General features: G+C 38.4%; 1 protein-coding gene across 7 annotated transcripts in view; it reads left to right on the top strand.

Annotated features, from left to right (window-relative positions):
- BTRC (beta-transducin repeat containing E3 ubiquitin protein ligase) overlaps positions 1 to 14163 on the top strand; it is a 191334-nt gene that overhangs the window by 45131 nt on the left and 132040 nt on the right. The gene's annotated exons all lie outside the window — the stretch shown is intronic.

Here is a 14163-nt window from a genome sequence, read left to right as displayed (position 1 = left end):
CTCGTGATCCGCCTGCCTCAGCCTCCCAAAGTGCTGGGATTATAGACGTGAGCCACCATGCCCGGCCATCAATAGGTATTTTAAAGTTATAACATACTTCAATTTGGATTAGCCACATTTGAGTGCTAAGTAGACATATGTAACTAGTGATTATTTTATTGGAGACCATTTACATTTAGTGTAGTAATCAGTATGGTTAAATTTAAATTGACCATTTTGATATTTGTTTTTCCATCTGTTCTTTTTTTCCTTTTTTTAAAATTTATTTTCTTTTTTTGAGACAGGGTTTCACTGTCACCCAGGCTGAAATGCAGTGACACCATCTCTGCCCACTGCAGCCTCGACCCTCCCAGGCTCAAGTGATCCTCTCATCTCAGCCTCCTGAGTAGCTGGGACTATAGGCATGCACCACCATGCCTGGCTAATTTTTGTATTTTTTATAGAAACTGGGTTTTGCCATGTTGCCCAGTCTGGTCTCCAACTCATGGACTCAAGTGATCTGCCTACCTTCGCCTCCCAAACTGTTAAAATTACAATTGTGAGTCACTGGGCCTGGCCCTTTTTGCCTTTAAAAAATTTTTCCTGCTTTCTTTTGGATTTATTTTTTGTTACTATTTTAGTATTCCTCTTTATGTCTTGTGCTGGCTTACTAGGTACCTTTGTTTTGTTTTAATGGTTGCTTTAGAGATGACAGTATGCTTGTTAAAATATTGAATTAACCAGGCATGGTGGCTCACATCTGTAATCCCAGCACTTTGGGAGGCTGAGGTGGGCGGATCATGAGATTAGAAGTTGGAGACCAGTCTGGCTAATGTGAAACCCCATCTTTAATAAAAATACAAAAATTAGCCAGGCGTGGTGGTACATGCCTGTAATCCTACCTACTTGGGAGGCTGAGGCAGGAGAATCTCTTGAACCCAGGAGGCAGAGGTTGCAGTTAGCTGAGATTGTGCTACTGCACTCCAACCTGGGCGACAGAGCAAAACTCTGTCTTACGGGAAGGGGGAAAATAAAGGGAAGAGTACTCTTTTTGTGTGCTCTTGAGAGTAATATCTTTTCAGTTCCTTTGCTCATTTTTTAATTGGGCTGTCTTTTTTTTTGGTTAACTTGTAAAAATATATTATGGATATTCAACTGTTCTTAGAGATATGATTTACTAAACAATGTGCATCTTTAACTTAACATAGCCTGGAAATATTTCACTTCACATATACTGTATTTAAGTTTTCTGCACTCCTTTGTGTTATTGTCATATATTTTGTTTTCACATGTATTTAAAACACCATAACTCATTATTTTTGCTTAAATTGCTTTTTAAAGAGAAATGTTAAATGAAAATGATTTTTCAAATATTCACAAATTTCTTTTTCTGGCACTTTTTTTTTTTTTTTTTTTAGACAGAGTCTCACTCTGTCACCTGGGCTGGAGTGCAGTGGTGCAATATTGGCTCACTGCAACCTCCACCTCCTGGATTCAAGCAATTCTCCACCTCAACCTCCTGAGTAGCTGGGACTACAGGTGCACGCCACCATGCCTGGCTGTTTTTTATTTTTGGTAGAGACAGGATTTCACCATGTTGGCTAGGCTAGTCTCGAATTGCTGACCTTGTGATCTGCCTGACTCTGCCTACCAAAGTGCTGGGATTATGGGTTTGAGCCACTGCCCTGGCCCTTTTTTGGCACTTCTTATAGTTTTGTAAGGTTGTGTCTATTATCATTCTTCAGATATATTTGGAATTATACATTTTTCAAATGTATTTTCTGTTTCCTGCCCATCCCTTTTCTCTAGTTTCCTTTTGGGACACCAGATATACATATGTTGGACCACTTATTATTTCCTATAGGTCACTAAGCTTTGTTCACTTTGTTCAGTCCTTTTTCTCTTAGTGCTTTATTTTTGTTTCTTCAGGTTCACTGATATTCTACAGAGTTTAAATCTGCTGCCAATCCTGTTTCATGAAATTATCATTTCAAACATTGTATTTTTCATTCTGGAACTTTTTATTTCATCCCTTTTTTTATACCCTGCATCACCTATGTTCATGTTATTATAGCTGCTTTAATGTTTAGGTCTGCTAATTTCATCGTCTCTGTCAGTTTTTTTTCTGGGTCTGCTTCCATTAACTGATAGTCCTCTTATTTATAAATCATATTTTGTGCTTCTTGTCTTGTAATTTTAGATTTAGTTGTAGACATTGTGATATTATATTATTGAATATTTGTATATATATTTTTATCTTTTTAAAAGGATGTTGACTTTATTTTGGTGCACTTAAGTTTTTTTGCAGATCAGCTTGATGCTCTTGTGGCTGATTTTAAGCTTTATTATGATAGGTTTAGTGTAGCCTTTATTCTAGTGTAGTTCATCCCAGCAACTGAGATGTGAGCTTTCTCAGGCTCCTAGAGGATGTCTTAAGTATTCATTAGGCTTCTAAAATCTGACCAGTCAGAACAGAAATGTGCCCCAGGTCTGTGTAGAGTCTAGTTGTTGAGCTTGTAGCTTTGTTGTAGTTTTTTGCCTAGTGTTGTAGAGTTTCGCTATATGCATAGAGGACTTAATGTTCAGGAACTGAATAAGGGGTGTCCTATTTGGCTATACGGAACCTTTTTCTGCACCTTCTTCAGTATTCTGTGTCACTAATTCTAGTCTCTTTAGTCTTCATAAATTTTGTTTCCTCAATTAAGTGGTCACATTGTACTCTGAGTTCCCCTTTCTTGTGCTGCAGGCTGGACAGTACCTTCAGGTAGAAGACTAGGATAATTTAAGGGTCACCATATTTGTTTCCTGTCATTCAGGGATTCTATTTTGGCATTGTTTGTTGTTCAGTGTCTTGAAATATGTTTTACATATTTTCAGTTTTGTTGATGGCAGGAGGGTACGTTTGATACAAATATTGCCTTATGGTAGAAGCTAAAGTCTCGTGCTTGTTTTTACTTAGAGTTTCTATTTTATTTAAACTTAATGTATTTGAAATCCTCAGGTTACATATTTCTAATATGTATAAATTTCAGTTATCACAGTTTAGTTAAATGACACTAGTCACCCAACACCATGGTTCAAATTTCCGTTACCATAGTATATTAACCATGAGTAACTATGTAAAGGACAAACATCATTGCTAGTTCTCTGGTTCACACTTGACTGTGTGAAAAACAAATACACATCTGTCATTTATTTCAAGGTCTGTTGGTGATTAAGTTTACATACAGACAATAAAGTTTAGTTGTATTGTCTTCTCTCCCAATGTTAAGCCCACATGATATTTTATAGAAATAAATAATCAAAAGTGGAAATTGGCTAACAGAGATGAAGCAAAGTAACAAAATATGATAACACTTTAATTGAAATTTGAGTAAAATGTAAATTAAGTTACAGAAGAAATAGCTGACCATAGGAAAATTGATACTGTCACCATTTGATAGACTCTAGATATGCAGCCAGAGGAATGTGTTTAAGGTGAACTTATTAACATAAATGAGGGAAGTGGTTTAGATGAAAAAGATGAAGATGTCCCAGAGGAAATACTTGACGTTAAAGCAGAAACACTTTACATGAAAAGATCTTGAGATATTTCACAAAATTGAAAGGATAAAGGATAAAATGTTAGAATGTGATCTTGCTTTTTTTTTTCTGCTGTTCTTGTTTGGAAGTCTCGCTTTGTTTCTAATCTTCTCTTAAACCAATCTAATGAATTCTTAATTTCAACTTTTGTATTTTTTTTTAATGTACAGGATTTTCATGTTCTATATTTAAAATTTTAGATTCCAATTTTATGGTATAACTTTTTTATCTAGTTGAATATTTAAAATATGGTTATTTTAAAGTCTGTGATTACTTATCACATTGGCGGCTGTTGTTTTTAACTGTGTTAATACATACATACCATAAAATTGACCATCTTAACAATTTTTAAGTGTGCAATTTAGTAGTTTTAGCACATTCATATTATGTGCAACTAGTCTTCAGAACTTTTTCCTCTTGCAAAACTGAAATTCTATATTCATTAAATAACAGCTCGCTATTACTCCCCACCTCTCAGCTCCTGGCAACCACCATCCTACTTTCTGAACTTGACTACTCTGAGTAGCTCATATAAGTGGAATTGTACAGTACAGGCATGTGCTTCATAATGTTGTTTCAGTTAATGATGGACTGTGTATATGATGGTGGTCCCTTGAGATTATAATGGTGCTGAAAAATTCCTGTTGCCTAGTGACATTGTAGCCAATGTAACATCATATAGTGTAAGGCATTGTTAAAGTGTTTGTGGTGATACTGGTGTAAATGAACCTGCTGCACTGCCAGTTATAAAAAAGTACAGTACATACAATTATGTATAATATATAATACTTGATAATAAACAACTATGTTACTGGCTAATGTACTTACTATACTGTATTTTTTTATTGCTGTTTTAAAGTGGACTCCTTCTACTTATTAAAAAAAAATTAACTGTAAAACAGCCTCAGGCAGGTCCTTCAGAGGGTATTCCGTGGATGTTAATTGCCTCGGAAGACCTTCCAGTGCCATAAGTTGTGGAGGTAGAAGACAGTGATATTGATGATCCTTACCCTGTGTAGGCCTAGGCTAATGTGTGTGTTCATGTGTTGGTTTTTAACAAAGATGTTTAAAATATATATATATATATAATTTTTTAAATAGAAAAAACATATAAAGATAAAAGGAAAAATATTTTTGTACAGCTGTACAATGTTTGTATTTTGAGCTAAGTGTTATTACAAGAGTCAAAAAGTTTTTAAAAATTAAAAAAATGTATAAAGTGAAAAAGTCACAGTAAGCTAAGGTTAATTTATTACTGAAGAGATGAAAGTACGTATTAATAAATTGGGTCTAGCCTAAGTACACAGTTTATAAAGTCTATAGTAGTGTACAGTAATGTCCTAGGCCTTCATATTTATTGACCACTCAGTCACTGACTCACCCAGAGCAACTTCCAATCCTGCAACCTCCATTCATAGTTAAGTGCCCTATATAGGTGTACCATTTTTTTTTTGGTCTTTTTTTTTTTTTTTTTGAGACAGGGTCTTACTCTGTCACTTGAGCTGAAGTGCAGTGGTGAGATCTCAGCTTACTGCAGCCTCCACATCCTGCGCTCAAATGATCCTCCTGTCTCAGCCTCCCGAGTAGCTGGGACTACAGGCATGTGCCATCATGCCTGGCTAATTTACATACTTTTTGTAGAGATGGGGTTTCACCATGTTGCCCAGGTTGGTCTTGAACTCCTAGACTCAAGGGGTCTGCCTGCCTCCCACAGTGCTGGGATTATAGGCATTAGCCACCACACGCAGCCTTTTTAATCTTTTATACTGTATTTTTACTGTATTTTTTCTGTGTTTAGATACACAAATACTTTCCATTGTATTGCAGTTGCCTACAATATTTGGTACAGTAACATTCTGTCCCTATTTGTAGCGCAAGAGCAATATGCTCTACCTGTAGTCTAGGCATGTAGTAGATTATACCTTCTAGGTTTGTGTAAGTACACTGTGATCACACAGCCGAGAAATCACCTAGTGACGAATTTCTCAGACTGTATCCCCTTTGTTGTGTCACATGACTGTATATGTCTTTTTGTGACTGCCTTATTTCACTCAGCATAATGTCCTCAAGGTTCATCCATGTTGCAGCATGTGTTAGATTTTCCATCCTTTATTAGGCTGAGTAATACTCCATTGTATGCATATACTAGATTTTAGTCACCCACCCATCTGCTGATGGAGACTTGAGTTACTTCTACCTTTTTGCCATTTTGAGTCTGTCCACTTTATGGTTTGCCTTTTCCCCTGGTTTTTGTTTGTTTTTTAAGTTAGCCATTTGATCCCTTTGCTTTGAATGCTTCATAATTATTCACTGAGAGCTATTTTTAAATGAAAATGTTGGAGACTTTGAAATCATTCTTCACAGCGTGTTTAATATTCTTTTCACAGACATATCCCTTTGGTTCAATTGAGGCATCTCTATTTTTGGTGCCCTTCATTTTTCTGGTTCATGTAACCCTTCCATGGTGTCAATTGAAAGCCTGAGGTTTTTTTTTTTTTTTTTTTTTTTTAAACCAGGGTACCTTGTCCTATATACAGTCTGTACTCCAGTCTCTGGCTTCATAGCATCATGAGACTGCTGAAATAGACTTCATATTTGGTTTTTCAGCATCTTGCTCTCTGCATGTAAAATTTAGAAGTCAGCAAATGCCTCGGGAAAAATTACACACAGAATGTCAGGTTAACCGTAATGCATTTCCCTTCTGCATGGGATCTTCGCCCCTAAAGTTTTGGCTATATTAGTTGTTCTTTCATGCTTTCCGTTTTCTATATTTTATTTCGTTTCTATAATTTTCTGCATGAAATTTAGTCTGATAACTATTACTACATTATGGCCAAAAGCACAATTCCAATATGCATTTTAATTAATGTTCCATGTTTTATTTTTATTTATTTATTTATTTTGCTTTTTATTTATTTATTTATTTATTTGAGACAAAGTCTCGTCCTGTTGCCAGACTGGAGTGCAGTGGTGTGATCTCAGCTCACCATAACCGCCAACTCTTGGGTTCAAGCAATTCTACTGCCTTAGCCTCCCGAGTAGCTGGGACTACAGGTGTGCACCACCACACCTGGCTTATTTTTGTATTTTTAGTAGAGATGGGTTTCACCATGTTGACCAGGATGGTATCTATCTCTCGACCTCATGATCTGTCCACCTCGGCCTCCCAAAGTGCTGGGATTGCAGGTGTGAGCCACAGCACGAGGCCTGCCTCTCCCTCTCTTAATGCATGCCTTCTGCCAACATGGGGAACCCTCACTGCCATCCCCCACCCTCCACTGCCCTGTGTTGAGGTGGACATCCTCATTATCCTGCTCACTGCTGTACAGTTCCTGTGGAAGCCTTCCTCATTCCATTAGGGCTCTATCACCTCATGCTGGGTCTCCCTCCCAGCAGATTTTTCTTATCACTCTGCTTAGGCCCTAAAACTCTGTACCCCCATCTCTTTCCCTCTTGGGGATACCCTTCTCATACCACTTTGACTCTAAAAGTCTGTTTTGGGCCACTGTAGTTAACTCGGCCACTCAGCTTGATGCCTACTTTGCCTGTACTCACCTAATGGCTATTGAAATGAATTGTTCACATAGGAAAGGAGAAGGGGAAGAGATATCAATTAAATTTATTTTTGAGAAACTCAGTATTTTTACAACAAATGCTTTTAGTTTGTTATTACTTACATAGAAGTCAGTTGCTCCCACATCTCTGTAATCATTACAGGTTTATACCCGTGTTTTCATGCCATGTTTTTCTTGCATAATAGAGGCTTATTATCACATCAAATTCATGATTTCTGAACTTAGTTACTCCCTGGACCCTCCAAACGAGTTTCAGTTTATCAGTGTCTGTCACTACCACAACTTTTCTTCTAGTCATTCAAGTTTGAAATGTTGATGTTATTTCTGACTCATCGCCCATGTTTATAATCAGTCATTGGGTCCTGTTGATCCTTCTTTTGATGTACATTATCTTCTCCATGGCCATTACTTTAATAAATATAATAACCTCTTGGATGGGATTTCTTTCTTTAGTTTATATAGTCAGTCCCGTGCCCCTAAACCATTTCTGGCTTCCCATTTCTTAATAAATGAAGTAACTCCATATCTACCTTTTAAAGTGCCATTTTAATGCAACACTATTCTAGATGGTCAGAATATCTAGTTTTGAATCCCATCTTTGCCGCTAAGTACTTACCAACTTGTAATTTGCTTAACCTCCCCTGGTCTCTATTTTTTTTTAATTAAGTTAAATCTTTTTATTTTAAATTTTTTATCAAAAATAGAGGTAGAGTCTAGCTATATGGACCAGGCTGGTCTTAAACTCCTGGCCTCAAGCAATCCTTTCACCTTGGGCTCCCAAAGTGGTGGGAGCCACCTTGCCTGACCCTCTTTGGGTCTTATTTATCTTACTAGTTTGTTACACAGGTGAATGAATTTCGGAAGAGCTTGTTCACAATTCATTGCAGAACAATGAATTGTTAGTTTGACTAACAAAGCTAACTAACAGAGCTTGTTAGTTTGTTATACAGATAATTGCTGAGGAGTTTATCCAACACCGACCTTATAGTCTAGTTAGATCAGTGTCAGTAATGTAACCAAGGAGTATTATCAGTAATTTCACTATTCTTTAAGCAAACAATGCTTCCTTTTCTTTGATATGTAGTTCTCATTGATTTCTCTAAAGCACACATTTATTGAACATCTATGAGAGACACTAGAGATTAAAGGATAAGACAGCCAGGAGTGATGGTTCACGCCTGTAATCCTAGCACTTTGGGAGGCCGAGGCAGGTGGATCATGAGGTCAGGAGTTCAAGACCAGCCTGGCGAAACCCCATCTCTACTAAAAATACAAAAAATTAGCCGAGCATGATGATGCGTGCCTGTTATCCCAGCTACTCTGGAGACTGAGTCAGGAGAATCACTTGAACCCAGGAGGTGGAGGTTGTAGTGTGCTGAGATCTGGCTGGGGTGATAGAGTGATATTCTGTCTCCCCCCACCCCCCAAAAAAGGATAAGATAGCTTGATAGAGGAAGCAAATATATAATTAACTTACATATAGTAACAAGTGGTACAATAAAATTAAAGTTCTGTGACTGAGCTTTTCTATAGCAGCTGTTGTCTAACACAATTTGCTACATTAAAAAATTTTTCCTTGTAGTTGCTATTTGTTAGTAATTTATCTCCTTGAAATAGAGTGTAAACTACTTGGGAGTAGGTGTTTGCAGTGGTGAGTCTGTGGATTTTGGGAAACAAACACATTTGAGTCTTATTTCTGCCATTATTATTTAGTCACTATAACTTTGCTAAACTTGAGTGTACTCTCTTGTTAAAGTGAAAATACTAATAATTCTTTGAAAAGATAGTAATGCTTAAATGAAATAATGTACTTAAGAGATCTAGTCCAATGCCTGTCAGACAGTTTATTCCCAGTAAATTGTAGTTATCTTCTTGTACTCCACCTGTGCCCACTTTGGTAATGAAAAAATACATATTTGATTGGTGGGTAAATACATTTATTCTATGATCTATAGTTTATAATGGCTTCTCAAAACAGTTTGAAATGCAAGTGACATTCACGGAAGCCTATTCCTGGTGATGATGCCACTTACATTTTTTTCTTTTGCACTTTGTAGCTTTTAGAATCCTCATTTTAGCTGGGCATGGTGGCTCACTGCTTATAATCCCAGCACTTTGGGAGCCTGGGGTGGGTGGATCACCTGAGGTCAGGAGTTTGAGACTAGTCTGGCCAGCATGGAGAAACCCCATCTCTACTAAAAATACAGAAATTAGCTGGGCTTGGTGGCGCATGCCTCTAGTCCCACCTACTCGGGAGGCTGAGGCAGGAGAATCTCTTGAACCTGGGAGGCGGAGGTTGCAGTGAGCTGAGATCCAGCCTGGACAACAGGAGCGAAACTCTGTCTCAAAAAAAAAAAAAAAAAAAATCTTTATTTTAGTTTTACCATAACCTTGTACTTAATAAGGCCAGGTGGATATGATTTTCCTATCTGACAGGTAGGAGTTTTGTTTTTGTTGTGAACTGAATTGGGATTCTTAAGAGGCAATCATTGGATTTGTGGGTAAAGTCTGAATGACTATGGAATACTATAGCTCTCTGAATTTCTTAGTTGATATAGTAGTGAAAAGGGAATACTTCTATTCCATGGCTTAAGGATACGTAAACTCTCAGTACAGCAATCTTTTTATTGTTGATTATTATAGCTTCTATTACTCCTAGAAGTTGACCAACAGGGACCTGAGTTAGGAGATTTTGTCATTCAGCTTTCGTATAGTAAATGCTGAGGCCAGCCCTTTGCCTGCGGGCTATCAGTGAAGAGAATCTGTGACATTACTCCAGACAGCCAGTGAAGGGGGAAGAGTCAATATTTTCAGTGTTCTCTGTGTAAATGAATTGTGCCATTGAACCTGATGGGCACCAGATACTATATTCTTCTTGAAGCACTGAAGGCCCTTCATTGCAATATTTTTTTCAACTTTTATTTTAAAATTAGAGTATATGGGCAGGTTTGTTTCAAAGGTATACTGCATGATGCTGAGGTTTGGAGTCCAAATGAATCTGTCACCCAGGTAGAGAGCGCAAAGTACCCATAAGCAGTTTTTTCAACCTTTACCCCTTTTCTCCCCTCACCTTTTGTATTCCTCAGTGTCTGTTCCCTTCTTTATGTCTGTATGTACCCAAAGTTTTGGTCCTACATTTAAGTGAGAATATGTGGCATTTGGTTTTCTGTTTCTTCATTAGTTCACTTAAGATAATGGCTTCCAGCTGCATCCATGTTCTGCAAGGGACATGATTTCATTATTTTTTATGGTTGCATAGTAGTCCATGGTATGTATGTACCACATTTTCTGTCCAGTCTTCCATTGATGGGTACCTGTGTTGATTCCATGTATTTACTATTGTATTGCAGCATTTCAATTTTTTTCTCTGATTCAGGTAGTTGAAAACATGTTCAGTCTTTTTTTTTTTCTGTGCTGTGTATGCTTTTTAAAAGCTAGTGAAGTCATTCAGTTGGATAACAATTGTAATAGATCGTTAGTCTTCAACTTTCTTTGATTTTGCATAGGAGAGTCAATTGGGGTGAGGTTAGGTGGGAACTCAGCTGAAGAAACTAATATGTGCTGTGCAGGGGTGGATTTGTGTAGGAGGCAGGCATATCTATTAACTAAACTTGTAGCTTTTGAGACTGCATTTAAGGAGTAGGTGATTTACAAGTTATTTAACAGTTAATAGAAGTTAAGTATTTAAACAAGAGCATGTGTAGTTGCTGCTTAGTTTAGAACCTGCTTTTTCTATTCTTATTTTTTAAGCGAAGTGTGGTGGTGCACGCCTGTAGTCCCAGCTGCTGGGCAGGCTGAGGCAGGAGGATCACTTAACAAGGAGGTCAAGGGTGCAGTGAGCTGTGATCATGCCACTGCACTCCAGCCTGGGCAATACAGAGTGAGACCCTGTCTCAATAAAAGGAAAGAAAGGGGAAAAAAATTAAGCATAGAGGCCAGGCACAGTGGCTCACGTCTGTAATCCCAGCACTTTGGGAGGTCGAGGTGGGCGGATCACAAGGTCAGGAGTTCAAGACCAGCCTGACCAACATGGTGAAACCCTGTCTCTACTAAAAATACCAAAAAATTAGACAGGTGTGGTGGCGGGCACCTGTAATCCCAGCTACTCAGGAGGCTGAGGCAGGAGAATGGTTCGAAGCTGGGAGGCAGAGGTTGTGGTGAGCCAAGATCACGCCATTGCACTCCAGCCTAGGCAACGAGAACAAAACTCTGTCTCAAAAATAAATAAATAAATAAATAAAATAAGTATAGAGAGAAAATGTTAGGAATTTAAATATAATTTACAAGGAGAAACAACAAAAACAATCCAAATTCAAAAGACATTTGAAAAAATCCAAGGATGTTTTCTGTCCTTCAACTTTAAATGTTGAAGGACAGAAAACGTCTTACATATTTGTCAGAAACTGACCAATCAGAATGGCCCTGAAATGTGTAGAATGAATAAGGATAGTAACCAAAATGGCAGTCATTTGCACTCTGTTCCTCATTGGCCAGATTTGCTTTTTTCCCCTTCCTTTAGAAAATGCTTCTACCTGTGAAGATAGAAGCGAAAGAGGTAGAGTAAAAGTTGCCTACTCCATTTATTTTGTAATTATATTCTTTTTCCTCAGTGTTAAGTGGAATTTAGCAGTATGGATAAGATTAATTGTTACAATACAAACCAATTTGAAAATTAGTTTTTAAATTGAGTCATAATATATAAAATCTTATGGTAATATGCAGATCTGACTATATTCAAGTGCAGTTTTCATACCCACACCAATTGTCTTGTAATAATCGGGAATGCATCCTCTGTGTGGTGTTTGAAAGTTAATGCTATTTTGGAAATCACACCAGTATATCTAGTGGCTTTCCTGGGTGTATGTGGCTCATTATTGATTATAAATTTCTTTTGAAATTTTAGTTTAAGGGGATGGGGTAAGCCCTTTCAAATTCTTAGTTGTTAGTAGTTTTGATGGAGAATAGGGATAAATGAATGAGGAAGAGTGTTAGAATAAGTAACGGTAAGTAAACTCAGATAATAATGTATCAAGTACATACTACAAAAATAATGCAAATTTTTATATAAAATGGAGGATATAAATCATTCACAAGAGGAAGGCCTTAAAAACTTACCAAGTAATGTTCACAAAAAGAAATAAATATGTATATTTTAATTTAAAAAAGAGCCCCATGTCTGTGAATGAAAGTGTTCTGGTTGGTTTCTAGACCCAGCTGTGCTTGCTGTATGTCATGCAGGTGGCTTTAGTATGGTTAAAAGTATATGCGCCGCTTGCCCTCTTGTGAGGGAAGCAGAAGTGACAAACTATCTTCCAGTGCCTCTTCCATTTTCTTCCACTATTTCCTTTGTCTTTTTCCTGTGTTTTCATGCTCTTTTTATTTACTCCCGCTTCTGACTTCTCCTGTTTTTCTCAGACTCAATCTTTCCTTCCAAATGACTGTGAGACTTTTTTCTACCCAGCATACACAGAACCTTAACCAACTGCATATATACAGCATTTCTTATAACAATGAGTTACTTTTATGTTAATAATTTTTTTTTTTTTTAAAGACAGAGTCTCATTCTATCACCCAGGCTGGAGTGCAGTGGCGCGATCTAGGCTTACTGCAACCTCCGCCTCCTGTGTTCAGGCAGTTCTCCTGCCTCAGCCTCCTGAGTAGCTGGGATTACAAACGCTTGCCACAATGTCTGGCTAATGTTGGCCAGGGTGGTTTTGGACTCCTGACCTCAAATGATCTGCCTGCCTCGGCCTCCCAAAGTGTTAGGATTACAGGCATGAGCCACGCCTGGCCAAGGATTTTTAATATAAAAGTTAAGGTTGAGAGAAAGTCACTAGAATGTAAGTTCCACAAAGACAGGGATTTTTGTGTGTTTTTTTTGTCCATTGTTCTAGCCCTAGTACCCAGGACAGTGTCTCCTCTCCTCCTCTCCCCTGCCTCCTCTCCTCTTCTCTCTTCTGCTCCCCTCCCCTTCCTTCTTCTCCCCTCTCCTCCCCTCCCCTCCCCCTGTCTTTCTCTTTCTTTTTTTCTATCTCTCTTTCTTCTGTTTCCCTTTCCTCTGTTCTCCCCTCCCCTATCTCTTCTCCCCCATCTCCCCCTCCCCTCCCCTGCCCTTCCCTCCCCTCTGTCCTGTCCTGTCCTGTCCTATCCTGTCCTATCACAGGGTCTTGCTTTGTTGCCCAGGCTGGAGTGCAGTGGCATAATCACCGCTCATTGCTGCTCTGATCTCCCTGGCTCAAGCAGTCCTCCCATCTCAGCCTCCCCAGGTAGCTGGAACCACAGGCCTATGCCACCATCCCCAGCTTTTTAAAAATTTTTTGTTTTTTTGTAGAGATGGGTTCTCCCACGTTGCTGAGGCTGGTCTTGAACTTCTAGGCTCAAGGGATCCACTTGCCTCGCCCTCCCAAAGTGCTGGGATTACGGGATTGAGCCAACACACCTGGCTCAATCAGTGTCTACTACAAGAAAGGCATTTAATAAGTATTTGTTGAATAAATTATTACAATATTAAAAACTATTTTAGCAAAGCATTTTTTTTTTTTTTTTGAGGCGGAGTTTCACTCTTGTTGCCCAGGCTGGAGTACAGTGGTGCGAACTTGGCTCACTGCAACCTCTGTCTCTCAGGTTCAAGCGATTCTCCTGCCTCAGCCTCTGGAGTAGTTGGGATTACAGGCATGCGCAACCACTCCCGGCTAATTTTGTATATTTAGTAGAGACAGGGTTTCTTCATGTTGTTCAGGCTGGTCTTGAACTCCTGACCTCAGGGGATCTACCTGCCTCGGCCTCCCAAAATGCTGGGATTACAGGTGTGAGCCCCTGCTCCAGCCCAAAGCATTTTTAATACTTACATTGTAGAGCAGTAATATAAGTAGAATGTGATTCTCAACGGGAAGGAAGCTTTTTTTTAACCCTGTTTTCTGGATTCTCTTTCTATTGCCTTTTCCTTCCAATGTGAGAATCTCTGCTATTAAGAACCACTGGCAGAGAGTGAAATACATAATTCTAAGGAGATATAGATGTAAATGGT

This window comes from Cebus imitator, unplaced genomic scaffold, assembly GCF_001604975.1.
Source record: "Cebus imitator isolate Cc_AM_T3 unplaced genomic scaffold, Cebus_imitator-1.0 Scaffold71, whole genome shotgun sequence".
NCBI lineage: Eukaryota > Metazoa > Chordata > Mammalia > Primates > Cebidae > Cebus > Cebus imitator.
Note: the sequence above shows the minus strand (reverse complement) of the source record. Positions and strands in the feature narration are given on the sequence as shown.